Genomic DNA, 17,119 nt, shown 5'->3' on the forward strand with positions numbered 1-17,119 from the left:
TGGTGCACTACAGGTCTCAGAAGAGAAGGAGTAACATTTGGCTTTTTGAAAGCAAATTTTGCTCTGGGGGCATGCCGCATTTAGGAAGCCCCTATGGTGCCAGAACAGCAAAAAAAAAAAAACACATGGCATACCATTTTGGAAACTAGACCTCTCGGGGAACGCAACAAGGGGTAATTTGAATCTTTATACCCTACAGGTGTTTCACGACTTTTGCATATGTAAAAAAATATATATATTTTTTTTAACTAAAATGCTTGTTTTCCCAAAAATTTTACATTTTTTAAAAGGGTAATAGCAGAAAATACCCCCCCAAATTTGTTAGGCAATTTCTCCCGAGTACGGCGATACCCCATATGTGGCCCTAAACTGTTGTCTTGAAATACGACAGGGCTCCAAAGTGAGAGCGCCATGCGCATTTGAGGCTTAAATTAGGGACTTGCATAGGGGTGGACATAGGGGTATTCTACGCCAGTGATTCCCAAACAGGGTGCCTTCAGCTGTTGTAAAACTCCCAGCATGGCTAGACAGTCAACGGCTATCTGGCAATACTGGGAGTAGTTGTTTTGCAACAGCTGGAGGCTCCGTTTTGGAAACAGTGGCGTACCAGACGTTTTTCATTTTTATTGGGGAGGGGAGGGGGTTGTGTAGGGGTATGTGTATATGTAGTGTTTTTTACTTTTTATTTTATTGTGTGTTAGTGTAGTGTAGTGTTTTTAGGGTACAGTCGCACAGGCGGGGGTTCACAGTAGTTTCTCGCTGGCAGTTTGAGCTGCGGCAGAAATTTTGCCGCACCTCAAACTTGCAGCCGGATACTTACTGTAATCCTCCGCCCATGTCAGTGTACCCTGTATATTCACATTGGGGGGGGGGGGGGGGGAACATCCAGCTGTTGCAAAACTACAACTCCCAGCATGTACGGTCTATCAGTGCATGCTGGGAGTTGTAGTTTTGCAACAGCTGGAGGCACACTGGTTGTGAAACACCGAGTTTGGTAACAAACTCAGTGTTTTGCAACCAGTGTGCCTTCAGCTGTTGCAAAAGCTACAACCCCCAGCATGTACGGACAGCGGAAGGGCATGCTGGGTGTTGTAGTTATGCAACAGCTGGAGGCATACTACTTTGGCTGGGGATGCTGGGGATTGTAGTTATGCAACAGCTGGAGACACACTGGTTTGCTACTTAACTCAGTGTGCCTTCAGCTGTTGCAAAACTACAACTCTCAGCAGTCACCGACAGCCAACGGGCATGCTGAGAGTTGTAGTTATGCAACCACCAGATGCACCACTACAACTCCCAGCATGCACTTTAGCTGATTGTGCAAGCTGGGAGTTGTAGTTATACAACAGCTGAAGGTACACTTTTCCATAGAAAGAATGTGCCTCCAGCTGTTGCAAAACTACAAGTCCCAGCATGCCCATAAGGGAATGCTGGGAGTTGTGGTGGTCTGCCTCCTGCTGTTGCATAACTACAGCTCCCAGCATGCCCTTTTTGCATGCTGGGAGCTGTTGCTAAGCAACAGCAGGAGGCTGTCACTCACCTCCAACGATCCTCGCCTCACAGGTCAGTCCCTCGTCGTCGCCGCCGCCGCTGCTCCTGGGGCCCCGATCCCAACATTGACGCCGGGGATCGGGGTCCCCAGCACCTGGGGTGCACGTCCCGCACCCGCTCACGTCCTCCGGAAGAGGGGCGGAGCGGGTTGCGGGAGTGACACCCACAGCAGGCGCCCTGATTGGTCGGCCGGTAATCCGGCCAACGAATCAGGGCGATCGTGAGGTGGCACCAGTGCCACCTCACCCCTGCTGGGTCTGGCTGTTCGGGGCCGTCTCTGACGGCCCCGATCAGCCAATAATTCCGGGTCACCGGGTCACAGGAGACCCGATTGACCCGGAATCCGCCGCAGATCGCTGGACTGAATTGTCCAGCGATCTGCGGCCATCGCCGACATGGGGGATCATAATGACCCTCCTGGGCGATATGCCCCGATGCCTGCTGAACGATTTCAGCAGGCATCGGGCACCGGCTCCGCTCCAGATGGTTGCGGAGGGCCGGTAAAACACATGACGTTCTCATACGTCATGTGTCCTTAAGGACTCGGAAATGGAGACGTATGAGAACGTCATGTGTCCTTAAGGGGTTAAGCCAAGTTGTGCTATTTTTATGTTTATTTTTATGTTCATTTTTGGTATGTATGTGTCAGTGTGCTGCTTAGATAGTTTGGTTAGGTAAGTGGGTTTATTTATTTATCAATTTTTCTGTTAACCCCTTAAGGACTCAGGGTTTTTCCGTTTTTGCACTTTCGTTTTTTCCTCCTTACCTTTTAAAAATCATAACCCTTTCAATTTTCCACCTAAAAATCCATATTATGGCTTATTTTTTGCGTCGCCAATTCTACTTTGCAGTGACATTAGTCATTATACCCAAAAATGCACGGCGAAACGGAAAAAAAATCATTGTGCGACAAAATCGAAAAAAAAAAGCCATTTTGTAACTTTTGGGGGCTTCCGTTTCTACGCAATGCATATTTCGGTAAAAATTACACCTTATCATTATTCTGTAGGTCCATACGGTTAAAATGATACCCTACTTATATAGGTTTGATTTTGTCGCACTTCTGGAAAAAATCATAACTACATGCAGGAAAATTTATACGTTTAAAAATGTCATCTTCTGACCCCTATAACTTTTTTATTTTTCTGCATAAAGGGCGTTTTGAGGACTCATTTTTTGCGCCGTGATCTGAAGTTTTTATCGGTATGATTTTTGTTTTGATCGGACTTTTTGATCACTTTTTATTCATTTTTTAATGGTATAAAAAGTGACCAAAATACGCGTTTTTGGACTTTGGAATTTTTTAGCGCGTACGACATTGACCGTGCGGTTTAATTAATGATATATTTTTATAGTTCGGACATTTACGCACGCGGCGACACCACATATGTTTATTTATTTTTTTACACTGTTTTATTTTTTTTATGGGAAAAGGGGGGTGATTCAAACTTTTATTAGGGAAGGGGTTCAATGACCTTTCTTAACACTTTTTTTTTACTTTTTTTTTTGCTGTGTTATAGGTCCCATAGAAACCTATAACATTGTACACACTGATCTCTCATCCTGATCACAGGCGTGTATTAACACGCCTGTGATCAGTGTTATCGGCGCTTGACTGCTCCTGCCTGGATCTCAGGCACGGAGCAGTCATTCGTCAATCGGACACCGAGGAGGCAGGTAAGGGCCCTCCCGGTGTCCGGTCAGCTGTTCGGGATGCCACGATTTCACCGTGGCGGTCCCGAACAGCCCGACTGAGCAGCCGGGTCACTTTCACTTTCACTTTAGAAGCGGCGGTCAGCTTTGACCGCCGCTTCTAAAGGGTTAATACCGCACATCTCCGGGATCGGCGATGTGTGGTATTAGCCGCGGGTCCCGGCCGTTGATGAGCGCCGGGACCGACGCGATATGATGCGGGATCGCGGCGCGATCCCGCTTCATATCGGGGGAGCCGACGCAGGACGTAAATATACGTCCTGCGTCGTTAAGGGGTTAAGCTGGGCTGGCCGGTTAGGCAGGGTTTTGTTTTGGATTTATGTTATAGCTGGTTAAGCTTGTTTTCTTTTTCTTTTTTCTGTATTGGATAAGTTTTGCATTTTTATAATAAAAAAGAGAGTCAGCAGAGACAAAAAAAAAAGAAAAGAATTTCCTCTGTAGTATACAGGTTCTAATAAGTTTTTTTTAATAAAATTAATTTACAAATCTGTTTAACTTTCTAGCATCATTGAATTTAAAAAAAGAAAAAAAAAACGCTCACTACATGATGGTAGTCAGATATATAATTCATCTCTGACTGTGCCATCATATAGTGAGCCGTGAAAGGCAGGTAAAAGATAGCAACTAGTCCATTCATAAGCCGTACACTTTACCTTTTTTGCCCCCTGCTTGGGTGAGGCTGAGGCCTCTTAGATTTATTACAGAAATAGCACAGCAGCACAGAGTATTTCTGGAGGGAACTGTAGTGAGACAGACTGTCTGCCTCATAGTTAGTACGGTCGAGGGAGCCGACGCAGGACGTAAATATACGTCCTGCGTCGTTAAGGGGTTAAGCTGGGCTGGCCGGTTAGGCAGGGTTTTGTTTTGGATTTATGTTATAGCTGGTTAAGCTTGTTTTCTTTTTCTTTTTTCTGTATTGGATAAGTTTTGCATTTTTATAATAAAAAAGAGAGTCAGCAGAGACAAAAAAAAAAGAAAAGAATTTCCTCTGTAGTATACAGGTTCTAATAAGTTTTTTTTAATAAAATTAATTTACAAATCTGTTTAACTTTCTAGCATCATTGAATTTAAAAAAAGAAAAAAAAAACGCTCACTACATGATGGTAGTCAGATATATAATTCATCTCTGACTGTGCCATCATATAGTGAGCCGTGAAAGGCAGGTAAAAGATAGCAACTAGTCCATTCATAAGCCGTACACTTTACCTTTTTTGCCCCCTGCTTGGGTGAGGCTGAGGCCTCTTAGATTTATTACAGAAATAGCACAGCAGCACAGAGTATTTCTGGAGGGAACTGTAGTGAGACAGACTGTCTGCCTCATAGTTAGTACGGTCGAAAAAAGACATATGTCCATCAAGTTCAACCAGGGAATTAAGGGGTAGGGGTGTGGCACGATATTGGGGAAGTGATGGGATTTTATATTTCTTCATGAGCATTAATGTTATTTTGTTCCAGGAATATATCTAATCCTGTTTTAAAGCTGCTAATTGTTCCTGCTGTGACCAGTTCCTGAGGTAGACCGTTCCATAAATTCACAGTCCTCACGGTAAAGAAGGTGTGTCGCCCCTTGAGACTAAACTTTTTCTTCTCCAGACGGAGGGAGTGCCCCCTCGTCCTTTGGGGGGGTTTAACCTGGAACAGTTTTTCTCCATATTTTTTGTATGGGCCATTAATATACTTATATACGTTTATCATATCCCCCCTTAAACGTCTCTTCTCAAGACTAAACAATTGTAACTCCTTTAATCGCTCCTCATAGCTAAGATGATCCATGCCCCATATTAGTTTAGTCGCACGTCTCTGCACCCTTTCCAACTCCGCAGTGTCCCTTTTATGGACAGGTGCCCAAAACTGAACAGCATATTCCAGGTGAGGCCGTACCAATGCTTTATAAAGGGGGAGTATTATGTCCCTGTCCCTTGAGTCCATGCCTCTTTTGATACATGACAATATCCTGCCGGCTTTGGAAGCAACAGCCTGACATTGCATGCTATTCTGTAGTCTGTGATCTACAAGTACACCCAGATCCTTCTCTACCAGTGACTCTGACAGTTTAATCCCCCCTAAGACATACGATGCATGCAGGTTATTATTACCCAGATGCATAACTTTACATTTATCCACATTGAACCTCATTTGCCAAGTGGATGCCCAGACACTTAGTCTATCCAAGTCATCTTGTAACTTATGCACATCCTCTATAGACTGTACCGTGCTACAAAGCTTGGTGTCATCTGCAAAGATAGAAACAGAGCTGTTAATACCTTCCTCTATATCATTGATAAATAAATTAAACAACAGCGGGCCCAGTACTGAACCTTGGGGTACACCACTAATAACCAGGGACCAATCAGAGTACGAATCATTGACCACCACTCTCTGGGTACGATCCATGAGCCAGTGTTCAATCCAGTTACAAACTAAAATTTCCAAACCCAAAGACCTTAACTTACCTGTCAGACGTCTATGAGGGACAGTATCAAATGCTTTAGCAAAATCCAGAAACTCTATATCCACAGCCATTCCTCTGTCAAGGCTTCTACTCACCTCTTCATAAAAGCAAATTAGATTGGTTTGACAACTTCTATCCTTAGTAAACCCATGCTGGCTATCACTTATAATACAATTATCCCCTATGTATTCCTGTATGTAATCCTTTATAAATCCTTCAAACAATTTACCCACAATGCATGTTAAACTTACCGGTCTATAGTTTCCTGGGGAAGACCTAGAACCCTTTTTGAAGATTGGCACCACATTCGCCTTGCGCCAGTCCCTTGGCACAATACCAGACACCAGAGAATCTCTAAATATCATGAACAGGGGTACAGATATTACTGAACTTACCTCTCTAAGAACTCTTGGGTGCAATCCATCTGGTCCTGGAGATTTGCTTACATTTAAATTACTTAACTTACCTTGTACCATCTCTACATTAAGCCAGTTCAGTACATTACATGATGTGTTACCAGCACTGACCTGGCCAATGTCAGCTTCTTTTTCCATAGTGTATACAGAACTAAAGAACCCATTCAGTAGCTCCGCCTTCTCTTTATCGCCCGTGACAACCTCCCCATTATCATTATTAAGGGGTCCTACATGCTCTGTCCTTAGTTTTTTTGCATTTATATATCTAAAAAAATATTTAGGATTAGTTTTGCTTTCTTTGGCCACCTGTCTCTTGTTTAGAATTTTTGCTGTTTTTATTACATTTTTACAGATTTTATTAAGCTCTTTGTACTGTTTAAATGTTATCGCTGACCCATCAGATTTGTATTTTTTTAAGGCTAAACCTCACTACAGTCCCTGTCAGAAATACTCTGTGCTGCTGGGAACTGGGAAGCCTACTACATCTTCTACCTGCCTATCACCACCCCCTACATGATGGTACAGTCAAAGATATAAGTTATATTTCACATGTAACTTATATCTCAGACTGTGCCGTCATGTAGGGAGCGATTAAAGGCAGGTAGAAGATACATACTGTGGTGTCCCGGTACCGCATCTTATACGGTACCTATGTATGTGTGGGTCCCCATTAGTGTTGCTTGCGAATATTTGCAATACAAATTTTATTCACGAATATTCGCGAATATAGCACTATATATTCGTAATTATGAATATTCGTTTTTTTTTTTCACAGTACACATCACAGTGATCACCCCTCTCTGCTTCCAGCTTGTGTGGTGTAAAGAAGGCTCTAATACTACTGTGTGAGACTGGTGTGCGAATTTTCACATATGCGAAAAGTTGCATATGGTAATTTTTGCATATGCAAATTTTCACTTATGCTAATTTTTCTATATGCTAGTTTTCGCATACGCGAAAATAAAACGCGAATATTACGAATATGCAAATTTAGCGAATATATGACGAATATTCGTTCATATATTTGCGAAATATCACAAATTCGAATATGGCCTATGCTGCTCAACACTAGTCCCCATAGCCAGAGTCCCTAGGACGTAGGGATCCCTGTGATGTAGTCTACCCCTTGTTGCCTCTATTCCAGCTCCCAGACCAGTCATTTATGTAAAGGTAATGTAAATATAGTAATATATATATGTAGATAAATGGTTAATTACCGGTTCCATAGCGTTGCAGGACCTGCGGGTCACATGACTAGGTAAACTCTATGGTATTAAGCTTAAGGACCTTTGGAGGCCCTGTGACGTAAGCAATCCCATTACTCTCTGTAATGGTGAGTGACAGATGTTCGGACCAATCGGATTCACCCCGCCCCCTGCCCATATAAGGGAGCTGCGACCATCTTTTTGCTCTCTTGCTCCTGTACTCCTGACGTGGAAAGACCTGCACAGCAACTAAAACAGTGAGTTAGGCCCGAGCCTTGCGGCAACGGCTGAGTAATTCAGAATATAGAGTGTATCAATTCCCAGACACTCTGCAGCATCACCGGACCTAATATAACCCCTAAATCAATATCTACCCTAAATTCAGAGACTTTCTAAATAGCTCAAGGTCCGCAACAACTGTCAGTCACTAAGCAATATAAGGACTGTTTGTATGAGACTGTTACTGTGCCTTGGATGTGTCGCAAGCACTTACCGTATATACTCGAGTATAAGCCGACCCGAGTATAAGCCGAGACCCCTAATTTCAACCCAAAATCCCAGGAAAAGTTATTGACTCGAGTATAAGCCTAGGGTGGGAAATACCTCATCCCCCCCCTGTCATCATCCAGACCCGTCATTAACATCTTCATCATCATCCCCTTGTCATCATCCCACACATCCCCCCTTCATCATCCCCTTATCATCCCACACATCCCCCCTTCATCATCCCCTTATCATCCCACACATCCCCATTCATCATCCCCTTATCATCCCACACATCCCCCCTTCATCATCCCCTTATCATCCCGCACATCCCCCCTTCATCATCCCCTTATCATCCCACACATCCCCCCTTCATCATCCCCTTATCATCCCACACCCCCCCCCCCTTCATCATCCCCACACCCCCCCCTTCATCATCCTCTTCTCATCATTCGCCCTCAGTGGTCTTCAACCTGCGGACCTCCAGAGGTTTCAAAACTACAACTCCCAGCAAGCCCGGGCAGCCATCGGCTGTCCGGGCTTGCTGGGAGTTGTAGTTTTGAAACCTCCGGAGGTCCGCAGGTTGAAGACCACTGCGGCCTTCAACATCATCCAGCCCCCCTCTCACCCCCTTTAGTTCTGAGTACTCACCTCCGCTCGGCGCTGGTCCGGTCCTGCAGGGCTGTCCGGAGAGGAGGTGGTCCGGTGGGGAGGTGGTCCGGGCTGCTATCTTCACCGGGGGCGCCTCTTCTCCGCGCTTCCGGCCCGGAATAGAGCCGTTGCCTTGACAATGACGCAGAATTACGTTGGCAATGAACGCACCTCTGCGTCGTTGTCACGGCAACGTGACTATTCTGAGGCCGGGCCCGAAGCGCTTAGAAGAGGCCTCCCCGGTGAAGATAGCAGCCCGGAACCAGTATCCCACCGGACCACCTCCTCTCCGGACAGCCCAGCAGGACCGGACCAGCGCCGAGCGGAGGTGAGTACTCAGAACTAAAGGGGGTGAGAGGGGGCTGGATGATGTTGAAGGCCGCAGTGGTCTTCAACCTGCGGACCTCCGGAGGTTTCAAAACTACAACTCCCAGCAAGCCCGGACAGCCGATGGCTGCCCGGGCTTGCTGGGAGTTGTAGTTTTGAAACCTCTGGAGGTCCGCAGGTTGAAGACCACTGCGGGTGGGGGAGTTCACTCGAGTATAAGCCGAGGGGGGTGTTTTCAGCACGAAAAATCGTGCTGAAAAACTCGGCCTATACTCGAGTATATACGGTAAGTAAAGTTGTTCAAGTTCAAGTTCAATCTCCTTGTGGACCTTCAGTCATTTCATGCACCTATCGTTACTGGGAAGGGTGGCGATAGGCCGGAGCATTGCCTCAGCATACCAGCACTCAGCCTGGCGTCACAAACTATAGGGTTAACATTAACCCCTCATATGCCGATACCATACCACCACTACCATATGCCCCCCCAAGGGCTACCACAATACAACTATAAAATTCATAAGCCACCCACCTGGACAGGCTTCCCTGTTTTGGGTCCATGCAGCTGTCAACTGAGAAGGCCAGCAGAGAGATCAGGGCACTTCTTCGGGAGGGCTCCGTACACTGAGGACAAGCAGGGCTCTGTGCAGTGAGGACAAACAGGGCTCTGTGCAGTGAGGACAAACAGGGCTCTGTGCAGTGAGGACAAACAGGGCTCTGTACACTGAGGACAAGCAGGCCTCTGTGCAGTGAGGACAAGCATGGCTCTGTACACTGAGGACAAGCAGGGCTCTGTACACTCCGAAGAGAGCACTGTGGTTGTGACGTAAGAGAAATCCAAAGAGATAAACATTTCCTCTGTAGTTTACAGCCCCTAAAAAGTACTGGAAGGATTAAGATTTTTTGATAGAAGTAAATTACAAATCCGTTTAACTTTCTGGCACCAGTTTATAAAAAAAAAAAAAATAATGTTTTCCACGGGAATATCCCTTTAAGGACAGATCACAGGAGGGCACGGAGCTTGCTCCATGCACCGGATGACTGGGGTGTCATGCTGAAGATCGTTGAGGGGTCCCAGCAGCCAGACCCCGCGATCAGACATCTTCTCCCCTATCCTTTGGATAGGGAATAAGATGTTTAAAGTATCCCTTTCAGTAGTTATTGGACCAATGCCGTGAGCATAATAGCAGTGACTGAATACAGTCAGAATGTCAAAGTAAACCCTGGCCGGCCGATGCTGCTGCTAGAATGCTTTTCATTCATAGCGCAGCCTGGCATATGTATATAGATGGCAGCCTGCGACAGTACATTATACATGTGCTGCGGGGGGTTACTTGCGCCGGTGGGGGGTATACATTTATTAATGTGCCGGCGTGGGATATATATTCATAAATGCGCTGCTGGGGGTCATATCTTTATTAATGCGCTGTGGGGGGCGAGATATATGGGCCATATGCCTCCCCCCCCCCCCCCCGCCTACAGTGCTATATTGCCCCCCACAGTGCTTTTAATATAGACATGGCCCCCTGCTACTCCCAATTTTCATTTTTAAATCTTCCGCTGGGAGCCCTGATTGTCTCCTCGGTACCGGCCATTCAGGGCTCCCCGCAGGGATTTTAAAATGAAAGTTAAAACACAGGATACATCGCAGGGTTGCAGAGCATACCGCCCGCTCCCCTGCTTAATATCTTCTGATCACATCGGGTCTCAGAAGTGAAACCTGGTGCGATCAATCCCTCAGCCCCTGTACTACAACCCCAATCATGGAACAGACTCTGTTCCATGATGGGGGTAGTAGTACAAACACTAATATAGCCTCCCCGAGCTGTCTGTAGACTCCTGAAGCCAGGGAATTACTACTCCCATCATGGAATCAAGTCTGTTCCATAATGGGAGTAGTAGTCCCGGCTGTAGGAGTCTGTAGGCAGAGATGTTATGGCCATACATGAGGGATGTTATAAGGGGTCTTGGATGAATATTTATTCATCCGTTAGCACCCGTTATTTCATCCGTTATTATACATCCGTTTTCACACAGAAAACGGACATTTAATAGCGGATGAATGCTCATAGTGTGAAAGAAGCCTAACAGTACCAGTAAAGTGGACTGTATACCTCTAAATAATAGTCATACAGTCACCAAATAATATCACTATACACAAACAACAAATATTAGCACTATACATATTTCCATCGTACCAGGGTGCACCTATCCTTTCTGCTGCCTAATGTCAAATTTTAAGTAACACTTCCCCTTTCCTCCCTGTTGCAGATTGCAAATGTGCCAATAAAGAACATTTCCATATCAGAAATGTATTTCATGCAAGTAAATAGGAATCCTATGCATATGCTCAAGAAAAAGTTCTCTAAATGGGCACTGTCAGATTCCCCCAAAAATTATTTGCTGTTCATCTTGGCAAAACATTAACCTTTTTAATATACTTCATAAGAAAATGTTATTTTATTTTTATAGACATCATGGCTTCTAAAAAAACACCGCTAGAGATCTCCAAACCCTCCAGAACATAATCCCGTCCAGCTTCAGAAAAATTGTTGTCCCAGCTGAAGCACAGGAAAGGACAAAGTCCAGTAAGTGACGGTAGGACTAATACTCATGTATGCTCACTCCTATCCTATCAGACTGTTACATGAAAACAGAGAGGAGGGGGTCACAGAGCAGCCTGCAGTGATTGGATGAAGAGACCCAGCACTTAGAGAGAAAGCTGTGTCATGTGAGGACATGCCCCCTGCAGAACAACAGAATGGCAAACCAGATAGAAGGTATTTGTGATAGAAATATAGGTGCTAGACACATAATTATGTGTACATGATCAGGATATATTGGTAAAATATAACCTACTCTTTTTTGAGGGCTATGACAGGTACTCTTTCACTGAATTTTGCTGCATATCTGGTGATCCCCACAGCAAAATCCCACTTTATTGATAACTTAATAATTACAAACCTAACTCTACTCCCATTAATTCTTATTTATCATGTCATGTCATGTCTCTGCACTGCCCGCCCTGCAAGAACAGTCAGAAAAAGCAGCCAGTGTATTAGTGTCAAACATAATAGGCACTATTATATACCCAATCCTACATATTTGTAAAACCTGGTTAGCTTAGATACAATAAATATGCACAAAATAGGGTTACATACAGTAATTGTACACAGAATGGCTTAGATACATTAGTATCTTCATATGTAGGATTAGTTATGTAAGTGTAAATGCTTATTGACTTAGATACACTAGTACCACATGTGATTATATACACTGTTGTAACACATGATGGGTTTAGATACACTAAAATCAGACAGAATGGATAGGCTGAAATATATTTGTGGTCAGGGCAACTAACAGAATGCCTTGAGCCTAACTACCCCTATACTTCGATGCAGCATAAATCGTGACCTAAGGTTGACCAATCATGATGACTGAGTGACTTACCTTTATTTACAATAAGCGACTTGAATTGTGCCCTAGCCACCGAATGAAAGTACGCCTATAAAGTGGGCATACCCTGTAAAAAGGTAAGTATGAAAGAATTAAAAAAAAAGGGTGGGTCGGGTGGGGCATGCCGTGATGATGTCAGTGAAGGAGACAACCTGAGTGCTTTAAGTAGGGGCAGTAGCCCCTCTTACAACAGGTGTGGAAACCTAACAGTGAGACATTAGACATAATTGAGGATGACGTTGACTGTTGCCTGTGTGGCGTGAATACGGCTAATTTTGCCTAATACTTGTCACACATGATATTGTTCGATACACTAGTATCACACAGGGTGGCTTAGATACACTATTATCACGCAGGATGGCAATGAGACCTAAGGAAATGTCAAATGGTCAAAATGTTTACGGACTTTGAGGGACCACCTCACACACACTCATACACACACACACTTACATACACGCCACTGACACACACACACATACATACCACTGACACACAAATACACCACTGACACACACTCCTACCACTGACAGACACACACCCCTGGCACACACACCACTAACATACACACACACACACACTAGAGCCCTGCATCCGGACCCAATAAAATCTTGTGGGGTGGAATTAATGACCATGCGCACACAATCTCCTCTTGTTACACCCTATCCACTCCCTGACTTCTCTGTCTAAAGCGTTGGTGTGGTGTTGGGTGGGCTCGGAGCTGGAACTGCCTTTGGATGGTAAGTTATTTTCTAGACCTCATTGGGGCTTGTGCTGTGGATCTTTTTCTTACTTCTCTGTCTGTCTAACTGCAGAGACCCAATATCTCCCACCTTAAACACCATTAGTTCCTTTCCCCAACTTAAGTAATAAATAAAGACAAACACAAATTAACTTTTATCTGTGGGTGAGGGTAGGCCACAGCTTTATTATATATATAAAAATTAACCTTTTTAAATAACCGTAGAAAAATAAACCATATCAATTAACTCTGTTCATCCTGAGAGATGCTGCCACACCCTCCGGTGCACAGGTCTACCCCAGGATGTAAACTCTTCACTCTTCTACCGCCAGCTGTGACTTCAAACACAAACACACCAACAAAGGGAGGGAGGGTGGGACAAAAATTATCTGTGTGAGTGAGGTGAAGGAGGGGGGGGGGGGTGTGAGCTCCTATTTAACCTGGTGGGAGGGGGATAAGAGACCTGGGAAAAAGTGTGCCCCTGATTGGTGTAACCTCAGCTCTGCAGTAGCTAGGCAGCTTAGGAGGGAGGGGGAGGAGGAACAGGTGAGACACAAAGTCTGGAGATAGGGAAAGGAGAAATTAACCCCTACGGTGCCTTACAAAGCTCTGCAGTCAGAGGGCAAGCCAGTTATACACGACTTTCCCCGACAGTCTCCTTTTCCTCTTTCCTTTCTTTTCTTCTCCCCATTTCCTTCTTCCTTTTCTTTATTCTTCTTCTCGGGTTTATTTCTTTCCTCTTTCCCGTCCACATCCCCCCCTCCCTTTCCCTTCAGAGGAGAGATGGAGGGGGAGAGGAAATAGCACTAGGGGTTGATAAAATGGCACAAAATGGTAATGAAATGGCACTGTGTAGGGGCGGACTGATCCAGAAAACTTTCCCCGGATCCCCAGCAAACAGCGCACTTTACTGCTGAATGTGCGGCCAGGGTCAGACTGGCCGGCCGGTCCATTCGGATGTGGTGCGAGGGCCCGGCCGGGTAAAGGGCCTGCCACCACTGCTACTGAGGATCAGATCCCCAGCAGACAGCGCTCCATTCTGCTGTATGTGCGGCTCACACACATACTACAGAAAGCCTCCTCTCTGTTTGAGCCGCATCTGCAGCCTACACAGAAAGGAGACTTGACCTCCGTCCCCACACAGTGCTGGCACTGATGATGTCACTCATCGGCGCCTGCACTGTGGAGGATAGAAGACACGGGCCCCTGGGGCTGATGGGGACAATGCTGTCTGTAACTATTGTGGGGGACAATTCTACCTGTACCTATTGAGGGGGACAACGCTGCCTGTACCTAATGTGGGGGACAATGCTGCCTGTACCTGATGTGGGGGAACTCGCTGACTGTACCTACTGTGGAGGACAATGTTGCCTGTACTTAATGTGGGGAAACTCTGCTGACTGTACCTACTGTGGGAGACAGTGCTGCCTGTACCTATTGTGGGGGACAACGCTGCCTGTACATAATGTGGGGGACAATGCGGCCTGTACCTAATGTGGGTGACAATGCTGCCTGTACCTGATGTGGGGGAACTCGCTGACTGTACCTACTGTGGAGGACAATGTTGCCTGTACTTAATGTGGGGAAACTCTGCTGCCTGTATTTAATGTGGGGGAACTCTGCTGACTGTTCCTACTGTGGAGGGCAATGCTGCCAGTACCTAATGTGGGGGAACTCTGCTGCCTTTACCTGCTGCGGGGGAACGCTGCCTGAACCTTCTATGGGGGAATGCTATTGCCTGTACCTAATGTGGGGGAACGCTGCTTCCTTTACCTGCTGTGGGGACTAATTTCTATGTTCCTGCCTAGCTAATATGGAGACAAACTACTAAACTAATAAAGGGGCTACATAATACCTACATTGGGGATTTTCATACAGGGGCTAGCTATCTGGGGGATTTACTGGCTACCTACCTATTTATGTGCATACCTGGCTTTCATACATGGCTGCCTAACTACCTAGCTAGCCACCTACCTACATGCCTGGCTACCTACCTACCTACCTGGCTAGTCACTTACCTAATATCTGGCTTCCTGACCTATTTACCTGTAAAGCAAAGAGAAAAACAGGCGCTCCCTTGTGAAGAACCAACGGATCACAGGTGTGTGGGAGGGGGAGGGAAAAGTAAGGCTCACCCTGCCAGGTTGTGCGTAATCCCACACAACCAAGATGTGCGTTTGGTATGATGATCTCAGTCTGCAGCCTTCCCAGAGATGGCGTAAAGATGTGAGGTGAACTTCAGAAACGATGGGAATATCGGCGCTGACCAAGGAGAGGACAATAGAGCCAGGTGTGTAGCGAACAGATTTAATCCAATGCGACGCGTTTCACCGCGCTTGCGCGGTTTCATCAGGCATAACAAACACTTCTCAGGGAGGGATTTATATACACGCAGGTATTAACCCCTACCTGACAAAGTAGATTTTCACAAAAAGTGTATATATATACTCATAAACTACATTTAAATACTTAAAATAATTAAAATAAGCATATATATTCATAAAATGCATCAAGGAAATATAATAATGAATAAACAATTAATAAGACAAAACCATAATAAAACCAAGAATTATAATAAAGAAGAGGGGATAATGGAAAATAGGGAAAGGACCAGGCCCACATAATGCGTGGGACATAAACCATACACATATATAAAATATATATGCATATATACACATATGCGCACACACCCACATGTGTGCTAACCCTACTGTATATGGTCAAGATATGATAATTAACAGACATATATACACACATGTATACATACACATACATATACATACACATGTACATGGACACATGCGCGCAGAAACGTATATGCACAAGAATGCACCCACATGTATACATATTGAAACATAAATAAAATTAAATTAAAATTAAAACAGAAATAATATTACTAATAATAATGATAATATTAACAATTGATAGAGGATCAGAAAAATAAAAAACTTTTTTACATAAATATATACCTATGAGAGTATAACACATGAAACAAAATAATACATAACAACAATCTTATACTGAAAACAATCAGAACTAACCCAGTAGTCCGAACTGGCGTTACAGGAACTCTAATTATTAGAATAAAAAACGCTCAATGTGTACTACTACTTACTGATATTAAGCACTTAGTTAAAGTGCTACGGTGAAAAAGAGGGGGAGAAAGAGGGGGGGAGGGAGGGAGGGGGGAGGGGAAAAGGATCGTTGGTATACAGTTGTAGAGGTGACCACATGGGAACAAGTGACCACAGAGAAGCCATCTTTACCAAAGGATGGGTATTATTTAACATTCTCTATGGTCTCATTAAGCCCATTAGGGGTCAATGTTAAGAGCTTGTGAATCCAGTAGGATTCGCGATTAATAAGACGTTGATACCTATTTGAATGGTCAGATGGAATTGTTTCAAGAATTGTTAATTTTAAGGACTCCAAATTATTATCATGTTTAAGGGTAAAATGTTTTGACACGCTATGTAGCAAGTATTTATGTTTGATGTTCCAACGATGTTTATTCATACGTGCCCGCACTGTTTGTACAGTGCGGCCTACGTATTGAAGATTACAACTGCATGTTAATAAGTATATGGCAAAAGAAGTATTGCATGTAACCTTATCCTTAATATTATATGATAATCCGGTTTGGGAAGAAAAAAATGATGTGGTTCGTTCTTTGATTAAACTGCAACAAAGACAGCGTGAAATCCCACAAGGGGTACAAAAACCGTCTCTAGATATTGTGGAACATGGTTTGGTCTTATATTTACCTGGAGCTACTATATTTTGCAGGGTGTTATGACCTATTTACCTGGCTACCTACCTACCTTCCCTTTTACTGTGCAGGACACCAAGGAGGGCATTATTAGTTTGTGGGTCTATCGATGGGTAGATTATGTAGAGGAGGGGAGGGCACTGGAAACATGCAGAGTCTAACATCTTTGCACTACAGATGGTAAGAGATTGACATTGCGGTTTGATCCGAATGGAGAAGAAAAGGAAAGAGGATGCCGACGACCAGAAAATATGTAATTGTGAGTCCATAGATGTAACTGTAAGCACTTATATGGTACACACATCCTGTGTACAGCTGATACCTACCACCATATGGTCCAGTATATAATCACTCATATAG

Source organism: Hyla sarda, chromosome 1 (assembly GCF_029499605.1).
Source record: "Hyla sarda isolate aHylSar1 chromosome 1, aHylSar1.hap1, whole genome shotgun sequence".
Taxonomy (NCBI): domain Eukaryota; kingdom Metazoa; phylum Chordata; class Amphibia; order Anura; family Hylidae; genus Hyla; species Hyla sarda.